Source organism: Carassius auratus, chromosome 4 (assembly GCF_003368295.1).
Source record: "Carassius auratus strain Wakin chromosome 4, ASM336829v1, whole genome shotgun sequence".
NCBI lineage: Eukaryota > Metazoa > Chordata > Actinopteri > Cypriniformes > Cyprinidae > Carassius > Carassius auratus.
This window is the reverse complement of record NC_039246.1, coordinates 4,119,384-4,131,494: the sequence shown is the minus strand read 5'-3', so window position 1 is coordinate 4,131,494 and position 12,111 is coordinate 4,119,384.

Here is a 12,111-nt window from a genome sequence, read left to right as displayed (position 1 = left end):
TATATATATATAAAACAGATGGATGAGCTAGAAGTAAAAATGTGTTTAGTTAAGGTTTGTATATATCATGAACTCAAATGTCATTGTAAAAAAAAAATAAACAATGACTGTTGTGCGTAAATCAGACATTTCTGTAACACTACGCTAATGAGCTTAAACGTATTTTTTGTACACAGTGCCGCGAACTGTCAATCACTCCTGTACGCGTGCATCACTGTCCTCCTCGCAGCTGCAGCAACTTGCGCTCTCTTCTTCAAGCTTTAAAACAAAAAGGGGACAAAAAGGTTGTATTGTCTTTGTGCATACAGTATAGATCAATTAGATAAATGAATATCTAAATTCGTGCCTAGCCGCGTGTGGTATTTTTTTAGAAAAAAGATACTGCAACCAATGAGCAGCCGGCGGTGGCTGGTTGCAGGATGACTCCTCCACAGACAGTTTTTAATGTTAATCAGACAATAACTACTCAAGATTTTGCTTTAGTATAATTTTCGGGTCAATTAGGGCCAGATTCGGGATTCGGGACAACAGTTTAGATTTCGGGACTGTTCCGAATTTTTCGGGATGTCCGGTCACCCTACCTGAAAGAGCTACTGCATTATTTCCTTAGCTTGCGTCTGACCTGCAGTGATATCTTTCAGGTGTGATGGGGTGTCAGCCAGTGAGACATCTGATTCTGACCGTGTTGTTTAAGTACTGAGAGTCTGAAGCCAGTAGAGCGTATTAAGTGTTCACTGTAATTTAATTATTGCCAAACCGAGTATGCATGTTTCACACATCCTTTATGGCCACGTTGAGTACAGACATCTGCAAAATCGACACATGCGCTATTTACTTGTAAAACTCAAGGTAAAGGGCACTCTGAAAAGCGGCAGCGCAGGCAAAAGATTAAAACCTCTATTAAAACAGATGTCCAAATGAGCGTACCGGTACGCTAAAACCACGTTCTGGGCGCAAGGAGAAGTGGCGGTACGCTCAAGAGCTATATTTGGAAGTGGCGGTACTGAGTACCGTTGCGTACCGGCCCACTTAAAGCACTGATTTGTACAATAGTTTTTACCTATGTACAATGTACGATCAATAATGAAAAAAATCCTGTAATGTACGATAATTTCAGAATTGTATGAAAATTTAAATGTTGCAGTCATAGGACTTGTTTACTCATACACGAAATGGGCTCATTACAGACACTCTAAATGCGTTTGTGTGCACCTGAGGGTGTGTTAAGAAAACAGGAGAGTGTCCTGCTTTAAAGCCAACGAGCACTAGTTGCGGTCCATGACAGCAAGAACCCCTTCAACATCTGGCAACACACAGTCTTCTGGTGACAGCAGCTCAGATGTGGAGTTAACTGCACCACGCAGAAACAGCTAAATTCCTTCTTCACTGGACGCGACAAAGCAAGTGTTAAAAATTATTTTAATATGTTTTAATATGCACTGTGACACAGACAGTCACTGGGATAGTATTTTGTCTCACTGCTTCCGTCCAACAATACGCCTTGTTATCTTGGTAATTTGCAGGTCATGTCAAAATGTTGTTGGTTTAGAATAGATAACTATTTTGACTCGTGTACGATAATTTTCTTCCAAATACGATAATTGTGAACTTCTGGTACGATACTTGGACATTTCCAATCTGGCAACACTGTCTCTTGTCTCTCTCTCGGTGTCTCGCGTGGCAGAGGAGCAGCATTTAATTTAGTTAAACACAGATATTATGTTGCTTTTCTAATTTTACATGCAAGTATAGCCGAAATCATTCAGTCACTATTTCATATTTATGCCGTTGTTCTTTCTGCCTTTCCCCCGTGATTTTGTCGCGAATATAAGACGACCCCCCCTTTTTCCGCCTATTTTTAGGACAAAAAAAACTTAAATTCAATTTTCATAATATTTAACAATATTACTGTTTGTTGTTGTATTTTTCAAAACCTGAAACTTTGTGTGTGTGTGTGTGTGTGTGCCTATATCAGACAAGTAGCCCTCAAGACTATTTTATCCCTTCAGGGAGCCCTCACTCACAAAAAGGTTGGAGACCCCTGCTATAGAATCTGACAAATGTGTGCGGAGAGGACCCACCTGCTGCATCACACACTTGCTGAAAGGGCGCACCTCTTGCAGATGCAACCCCACCATGCCCATGACGCTGACTACCACTTTATGTATGTCAGCTTGTGCTGCTAGTCGGTTGCTGTAGCGTTAGCGCTATTATTTCCCCCTTCACATTAGCCCCTGCACCGGTCCACCCTGATGTTAGGAAGACAATACCGAAAGGGTGCCAATCACTTTACACTGGCAGCAAGAGGGAAAATGTCCACACAAAGAAGAGATGAGTGCCATGGTTTATTGTTAAAGGTTTGTTACCTTTTTCGACATTCGAGGCCCCATGGTGGAGGTGAGCAAGCTATCGATATAAAGAGTTATTGTTTTAAAGGTAGTTTGCCAATATAGCCTCTTTTAGCCTGGATGACATATTACTGTTATTGTCAGTAAAAAAAATGATGAAACCATTATATTGTTAATGTTTTGTGCTCTGATGTCAATTAGGGAGATGATAAGCACCTTAAACCCCCAGTATCAGTCCCCCAGCAGAGACATGTTGTCAAATACACTTATTCCTTGCATGGTATACAGTAGAAAAAGGAAATCTGAAGAGAAAGTTGCAAGTTGTGGCTGATGTGGCGGTGACTGCTGATGGGTGGACCAGTGTGGCTCAAGACCACTATTTGACCTTTACAGTCCACTACATGAAAGAAGGTTTCATGATGGAGAATGTACTCCACACAAGGGCAGTCTACACGTCCCAGACAGGGGAAGTCATAGCAGAGAAAATAGGAGAAATTCTAGATGAATTTGAAATAAAGCACAAAGTTGTAGCCATCACTGTAGACAATGCAGCAAACAAAAACTGTACAATGTGCCGTCCGTTTCAAGGTGGGCAGGAAGGGATCCGTGCAATGGTTGTCTGGTTGAAGAGTTCTAGCCTGGCTAAACCTGTCTTAAAGAAAAAGCAGAAACTTCTCGGTAAGTAGAAATCCAAATATGCTAAACTTATCTTGTCTTGATTAAATTGTTTATTAAACTGTTACCCCAAATGGATAACCAGTTTGACCAATTGGTCTCTCTCTGTAGGGCTTCCAGAGCATGCAGTCATCTTGGATGTTAAGAACAGGTGGAATAGCCTCTTTCTAATGGTGGAGAGGTTCCTTGAGCAGTTCCCTGCCATCCATGCAGCTGCCATGGACGCTCGGTTAAAGAGGTCAATAGAGAAGGACAGGTATTTGAATTGGCTCGTTCTACTATCAGTGCAGTGCTAAATATCTCTTGTTATTTACAGTCCATGTGAAACATTGTGATACAAGTGCAACATTAGAAATATTATAATGCATGCTTTTGACATTTTAAAATATGTAATAAAAAAGTGATCTTGTATCAAATGAAGTTGTGGTTCAGTCTTGCTTTATTTTGGTACAAGTGGTTTCCCCAAATTTGAAAGTGCTGCACAAACAATTATTATTTTATCTATTGTGCAAAGACTGTTATCATTTCTCCGTTTGACCATACTGACTGGCAGGGTGTTCCGCAGAATTCTGAATGACTTCAATTTTCCTATGCCCCATTCCACATGGATTCTCACTCGTGACATTTTTCTAGAGTGTGTCACCTCTAATCCTGTCAATTGTTTTCTTCCTTTTGTAGATGCTGGTACATGAAGATGGACACATTTGTTGGCAAAATATTCAGGAAAATTGAAGCCTCTATCAGCCATTACATGGTCTCCTTGTTCAAGAAGGTCAATCAATCCAGAATTTTTTGTTATAACTTTGTTGCTAGCACGACCACCCCAGAATTTTTTTTTTATAGTTCCTGTTGGACTAATGGACTAACTAGGAACTTCACAGTATTATGTGATTTGTAGTGGGAGTATGTGATTGCTCGTGTTTGCAAACTAGTTGGCCTCTGAGTGAACACTTCAGTACAGTCTATTACACATCTAACTTGAAACCTGTAGTCATGAAGAGGGTGGGGGAGAATTCTTCTGATTTCTTTTCTGGATGGCCGCCGGACAAGGCATTGTAATTCTTTTGCCATCACATCGAGCCATTCATGAAAGATGGCCGTCTGGAGGCACGAAATTCGCAGGGTAGGAGGGGGTAGTGATGCTGGGTGTTTATAAAAAGGTCCCATTGAGCGGTGAGTCTCATATCACATAATCTTATTAACGGTTTATTTCCTGAACTGCAACTTTCTTTACCACGCTGTTCAGCGCCAATCCCGCCATTCAGTCAATTTCACTGGTTAAGGAATTTTTTTTGTTGCATAGTTTAGGAAACACTTTAACTGACACAACTAATAAAAACCTTAGAATCACTCTCATCACATCTGGCAACCACACTGAGACAATAACATTCCTCCTCATGAACTCACTTCTGGCAACCATTGTACTCGGTCATCCTTGGTTCACACAGAATAATCCCAGAGTCGATTGGGGGCACAATTCTGTATCTATGTGGAGTAATACGTGTCATGAGTCATGTCTTGTGTCTGCGTGTTCGTCTGTACCTGTGTCTGTATTTCAGGAGGAGGCAGTGAATTTGTCTAACGTGCCCGGGGAGTACCAGGACCTGAGAGAAGTGTTCAGTAAGTCTCGTGCTGCTTCTCTTCCTCCACATCCTCCATATGACTGTGCCATAGACTTAGTGACAAGTGAGTTTCTGCCTAAGGGCAAGTTATATTCACTTTCTGTTCCAGAGAGAGAAGCTATGGAGAAATATATTTCTGATTCTCTAGCATTTAAATTCATTAGATCTTCCTCATGTCTAGCGGGAGCAGGGTTCTTTTTTGTGGGGAAGAAGGATGGGTCTCTGCGACCGTGCATTGATTACCGAGGGTTGAACGGTAAAGAATACTAAAGAATCCTTTACCGTTGATGTATTCAGCTCTAGAGCGATTACAGGGAGCATCCATCTTCACAAAATTGGATTGACGTAACACTTATAATTTGGTTACCAGCAACCAGTTTTTGCTGGTACGGAATCCAAAGACACGGTCCGCTCACGCCTTCGTCCAGAGGTGTCACCACACTTGGACTAGAGCCCGTGAGACTCTTCTCCAAGTGGGAGCGCAAACTAAGGCTAAGGCCGAAGCCTCCCTTATACGTCGTTGGTCAAAAAGTGTGGCTTTCAACCAAGAACATTACTCTCCGCTCCGTTTCTAATAAACTTGCTCCCAAATTCTTTGGCCCGTTTCCTGTCACCAAGATCATTAGTACGCTGGCAGTCCGACTCAAACTTCCTCCTGCGTACAGGAGAATCCATCCCGCCTTCCATGTGTCAAAGATTAAACCTGTGTTTTGGGCAGGCATTAATCTTAACTTCCAGTTTAGGGCCAGACGCGTGACCATGGCAACGCACGTGCATTCAATGAAACCGTGTATAAGTGAAGTGACATTCAGCCAAGTATGGTGACCCATACTCAGAATTTGTGCTCTGCATTTAACCCATCCGAAATGCACACACACAGAGCAGTGAACACACACACAGTGAGCACACACCCGGAGCAGTGGGCAGCCATTTATGCTGCGGCGCCCAGGGAGCAGTTGGGGGTTCGATGCCTTGCTCAAGGGCACCTAAGTCATGGTATTGAAGGTGGAGAGAGAACTGTACTCCCCCCACCCACAATTCCGTCCGGCCCGAGACTAGAACCCACAACCCTTTGATTGGGAGTCCAACCCTCTAACCATTAGGCCACGACTTCCCCTATATAGAGAGATAAAGACACAAAGACACAAATGATTTAAAAGAATAACAACTTAGTGAAGACACACTCTGTAAAGTGTTTTTCCATTTAGAGCTGTGTAGAAACATGCTGGAGCAGTGGCAAGTTGACATGACGAGTAAACCCACGGTGTATATGAAAGAAATGTCTCATTCTAAGGTAATAGAAACAACTTCATTATGTAACGTCTTCAAGTACCGCTAACAAACTTAAACATGCAATATCCGCTATGTCCAAATCTTGTGTTTTATATGGGTCCTGAACTGAACTATAGGCCAATATTTATTTATATTCTTATCGCCACCTGCTGGCAACAGGAAATTACTTCTTTTACACTAACTTAAACGTGCAATCTGCCTGAAACATTGCATGTTTGGTAAGAGTTGGCCTGTAGACATTTACATGCCGATATTCCGTTATAATCATAGCGCCACCTGTTGGCATCAGGAAATGTACACAAATATTTTCCATTTTAAAAGCATATGGTCCAATGTTCACTGATCTCCTATGGCCACCGGGTGGTGGTGAGCCCGGGTGCGAGGGCCCTTTCAATCACTGCTCGCAGCTTTTATCTGATTTATAATCAGGCCATCATATAATCAAATCAAATATACATAACATAGTGTCACAGTGTCTGGTCTGTTTTTCCCTGGTTGTCCACTAGTGGTCTCACTTCCCCATAGGCACCTCACCGCAGGCACTACATTTCCCACAAAGCCTTGTCCCTTCATCACGGTAATTGCACACCTGTTAACTGTACTCAGGTGTCTTCACTTTCATCATCATTATCCTCTCTATTTAAACTTCTATTTTCTGTCTGTATCACAGAGTCCTTATTTTCCGTCACCTGGTTTCCTCGTGTTCCCTCTAGTTTAGAGTATCTTGTTTCCTGTTTGTTTGTTTCTGGGCTGATTTTTGGTTATGACCCCCTTCTTGTTTTGATTCAGATTTTTGGATTACCCAATAAACACACACTGCTCTTGGATCTCTCATCTCCTGTGTCCCGATCATTACAGAAGGACTCCATCTGATCAGATCCAGCGGTGTGGGATTTTGTCTCCGTTCCCCAGCCAGCATGGAGGAGCGGAGGAAAAGATTCATTAAATTAAACACCCTCCGTCAAAGGGGGAATGAGGTGGGTGGTGTGGCACAAGAGTTCTGGACCTTGGCTGTGGGGTTGGGATATAATGATGCGGCCTTGAAAGACTTTTTTAACGTATGTTAAGACAACCCCGTGCCGGAGAGGGAAATGAATGAGCTGGAGGCTTTTGATTTTTGTGGGTACATACTGTACCTGCAACACCAGTCTCAGTGGAATACCCCAGCCACACCTGTCTCTCCCAGTGGGATGGACGACTCTAGACCGTGGTCTACAGACAGGAGGACCGCCAGTCCAGCACACTGCACAATATGGTCATCAGCCCAGTGCCACAGCGCAAGATGGCCACCAGCCCAGCACCACTGCCCAAGATGGCCGCCAGCCAAGCACCACTGCACAATATGGTCACCAGCCCAGTGCCACGGCGCAAGATGGCCACCAGCCCAGCGCCACTGCGCAAGATGGCCGCCAGGCCAGCGCCACAGCACAAGGTGGCCGTCAGCCCAGAGCCACGGCACAAGATGGCCGCCAGCCCAGCGCCACAGCACAAGGTGCCCGCCGGCCCAGCGCCACAGCACAAGTTTGCCACCGGCCCAGAGCCATGGCACAAGATGGCCGCCGGTCCAGCGCCTCTGCACAAGATGACAGCCACAGTTGACCCTCTAGAGTCGAGTCAGGTTCCCGTTGACCCTCCAGAGTTGAGTCAGGTTTCTGTTGATGCTCCAGAGTCGAGTAAGGTTCCCGTGGACCCTCCAGAGTCGAGTCGGGTTCCCGTTGGCCATCCAGAGTCGAGTCGGGTTCCCGTTGACCCTCCAGAGTCGAGTCAGGTCACTGTCAACACTCCAGAGTCGGGTCAAGTCACTGTTAAAGGTCCTGTTTTACATGCTTTTTTGAAGCTTAGATTGTGTTTACAATGTGCAATATAACATTTGTACATGTTTCGCGTGTAAAAAAACACAGTATTTTTCACACAATTCACCTATCTGTATACTGCTGTTTTCACTGTTACAAAAACAGGCTGATGACTTCCTTGTTCTATGAAGCCTCTCCTTCAGAAATACGTAACGAGTTCTGATTGGGCCAGCGGTACCCGTGTTGTGATTCGACAGCAGCTGAGAGCAGGCTGCCCTCCTGGTAACGTGATCGGACTAGAACGCACGTGCTGGAGATGTATTTATAGTCACAGGAGCGTTTTTACTGATGAGATGCGCATGAAAACTGCATTTGTTTTTTGCACAGCCCTAACATCTAGTTAACAAAGCTAAACAGCATTGCCCTTTGTGTAATAAGTTACAGAAACTGTTAAACTTACCAACTTAAATTATAAAATACACTTACCAGTTGTGGTCCATAAACATTCTGTGGTCCATTCTCCAGACAAAGAGGGAACTGCTCCATCTTTCAAGAATAATCTTTGTGCAAATCCAGCATTAGACCGATTGAGATTGAGAAAGTTGTCCTCAGCAAGCTGTCCTCAGCAAAATGAGTTGCACATAGTTTTACATGTGCATTATAATTTTCGGGAACCAAGTTAAACATAAATTGTAACCATTAATCTCAAAGTACAGCGTTCCTGGGAAGCCCAAACAAAGGTGATTGGACTCAGAGATAAAAAAACTGTGTTTCAACGACATGGCGACAAACACAAACAGATCTTCCTTCTCCGTCAGAGCGCAACAAGGCCATGCCCCCTGTTTGTGAATTAATGTGGGCGGAGGTTAGTCAAAAAAAACTGTTTTAGTGACATCATTACTACAGGAACTAGAGGGCTGTAGTCCAAACTGGTCGTTTTTTGTAGGCGAATTCTGTTAAATCAAATATCTCGCTTGGCATTGAACTTTGAGCTTTAGAATTTTACAGATATTATTTATACTCTAACAACAACATTACACACTAACTAAAGTTTAAAACATGGAATCACGAAGAAGGGGACCTTTAACATTCATGAGTTAAGCACTACCACAGCTAGACCTCAGGAGTCAAGTCACCAGTGTTCTTCATGGGCAAAGTCAAGTCACCAGTGTTCTTCATGGGCAAAGTCAAGTCACCAGTGTTTTTCATGGGCAAAGTCAAGTCACCAGTGTTCTTCATGGGCAAAGTCAAGTCACCAGTGTTTTTCATGAGCAAAGTCAAGTCACAAGTGTTCTTCATGGGCAAAGTCAAGCCACCGACTATCTTCATGGGCAAAGGCAAGTCACCATTGATCTTCATGAGCAAAGTCAAGTCACCAATGATCTTCATGAGCAGAGTCAAGTCACCTTTAATCTTCCTGAATCCAGTCAAAACACCACGGATCTACCAGAGTCTCTCCACATCTCTGCTGAGCTACCAGAGCTTCTCCACCTCTCTGCGGAACTTCCAGAGCCTCGTCGCGTCTCACGTCTCGGCGTCTTCTGCGCCGCCCTGGTGGGCTTATGTCTTGACCACACGGCTGTGGTGGTCTTCTGCGCCACCCTGGCGGGCTTCTGTCTCGACCGAACGGATGTGGTGGTCTCCTACGCCGCCCTGGTGGGCTTCTGTCTTGACCGCACGGCTCCAGTTCCACCTGATCCACCCGGGATACTAGCCCTGTCGGCTCGGCCCTGGGCCCCGAACTTTCTGTTCCCTCTTTGTCTCCTTGTTTTTGTTGTTTTCACTTCCTGTCTCTGTTTCCCTCTGTTGCCTGGCCCTCCGTCCCTCCCCTTGGTCCTCCGCCGGTCCACCTCCTTCCTTGTCTCCTTGTTTTTGTTGTTTTCACTTCCTGTCTCTGTTTCCCTCTGTTGCCTGGCCCTCCGTCCCTACCCCTGGTCTTCTGCCGGTCCACCTCCTTCCTTGTCTCCTTGTTTTTTGTTTTTTTGCACTTCCTGTCTCTGTTTCCCTCTGTTGCCTGGCCCTCCGTCCCTCCCCTTGGTCCTCCACCGGTCCATCTCCCTCCTGGTCTCCTTTTTTTTGTTTTTTTGCGCTTCCTGTCTCTGTTTCCCTCTATTACCTAGCCCTCGGTCCCTCCCCCTGGTCCTCCGCCGGTCCACCTTCCTGGTGGACATGGTCTCTTGTGTTCCTTGGTTTGTTCTTGTGTTCGGGTGGAGCATCTGGTAGCTTCTCCGTAGAGGCCTCCTCCTCTATGGAGCAGCTACCAGATGTCACGGTGTCTGGTCCGTGTTTCCCTGGGTGTCCACTAGTGGTCTCACTTCCCCATAGGCACCTCACCCTTCATCATGGATATTGCACTCAGGTGTCTTCACTTTCATTGTCATTATCCTGTCTATTTAAACCAGTCTGTTTTCTGTCTGTGTCAGAAAAATAGGCAGCTGCAAGAAGGGTAATTAAAAATGCAAAGAGAAAAGCATGGCAGGAGTTCTGTAACACAATTGGGAGAGAGACTTGAATGCATGTATGAATGAATGAATGGTATTGATGCTCACAAATTCCTGTAATTGAGGAAGATGGAAATATGGCCAGTACAGATAAAGAAAAGATAGAAACATTAGACAAAACATTTGCTAAAGTCCATAGTATTGAAAACTTGATTGATAAGTTATTAAAGAGAAGACAAGAGTTAAATAAAATGTATGAAAATGTCTGAATGAAAAAAAACAAAACAAGTTGATAGTAAAATGGATGATGATTTTAATCTTTTTGAGCTAAAAATTGCTTTTAGCACAAATTGCTTTTAGCACAACACCAGGAAGAGATAGGATTGGCTTTAGTATGTTAAAAAAAAACTTGCTGGACGTAGCCATTATGATTCTATTGGATGTATATAATCAGATGTGGAATGAAGGTACTTTACCCAAAGATTGGAAAAATGCAATAGTGATTCCAGCGGCAAAACCAGGTAAAGATACAACAAAATCAAGTAGCTATAGGCCAATTGCTCTCACATCTACATTATGTAAGGTTATCTACATTATAGTAAGAAGGTTAAATTCTGGGAAGAAAAATTTGATTTTATAATCAGCTCAAAGTGGGTTTAGAAGGAAAAGATCTACAATGGATGCTTTGCTATTATTTGAAAATTACGTGAAAAAAAGTTACGTTAAGAATGAAACAAAGAGGCCAACACGGCAAAAACAAAACCGAAACAAATCACAGGGACAAGCCGAAATACAAGCACTAGTAACACATGTAATCACAAATGACATTACAATATAGCCAGGCAGAGTGGTGGCAGAGACCAGAATATATGCTCGTGAACAAATGGGGAACAGCTGTGTGTGTGCACTTGAGTGAGTGGATGCAACAGGTTTACAGAGTGAACCAGGTGTATAGTGTTATGGTGAATGAGTCCGGGAGATGGGGAAGTGTTGCCCTCATGTGGTGAGAGGGAGGAACACCGGGTCCGGACTCATGACAGGAATGGGGACTGAAGTTTTCAGTATTAAAGTTCAAGTTTAGATTACTGATGTGTAGTGTATGGTGCTGCAGCAAAATCAGAGCTAAAGAAGTTGGATAACGTACAGGCTAGGGCACTTAAAATTAGCTGTGGAGCAATAAGATCAACCCCTCTAGATTCCATTAGGGTTGAAATGGGAGAGATGCCAGTAAACTTAAGACTGAAAAAATGTACAATGATGTACTGGGTTAATTTACGGGGTTGTAATAAGAGTCATCGCATACGAGCAATGTCAAATGACTGTTGGGAATATAAAAAGAATAATGGGAATAGTTTTGGATGGAAGTATAAACAATGGGTTAAGGAATGTGGTCTGGAAAATGTAGATATTTGTTCCAATATGCCATTAAAAGGGGTATCGGTGTGGAATATTCTTGAACCTAATGTTGAAATTATATTGTTGGAGGTTCGGGAGAAAGCAGAAGATAGATATTCTAATGGTTATGAAATTAATAGTTTTATGAGAGAACATTTTTATTCTTGAATAAAGATTTATACAGATGGATCTAAAGACCCAGTTGAACAAAAAGTGGGAGAGGGAGTTTATATTCCAAAATTTGAGACAAAAATAAGTTTAAGGTTGAGTGATAAAATGTCTGTATATTCAACAGAACTAACTGCTATAATAGTAGGATTGCAGTGGTTAGAGGAGACTAAACCAAATAGGCTGGCAACTGTAATTTGGCCCACATCCGGCCTGCATGAGCCGCTTTTCCACTGTCAGGAAAGTGCAAGCCAGGGCTTAAAACGGGCAAGGTGTAGGGCCAGTTGCACCGAGGCCAGAATAGTGCAGGGTTTCCACAGTCGAGCCTGAAGCTCCACTGCGCATCACTAAAACACACCCTTTACACGCCACTCAG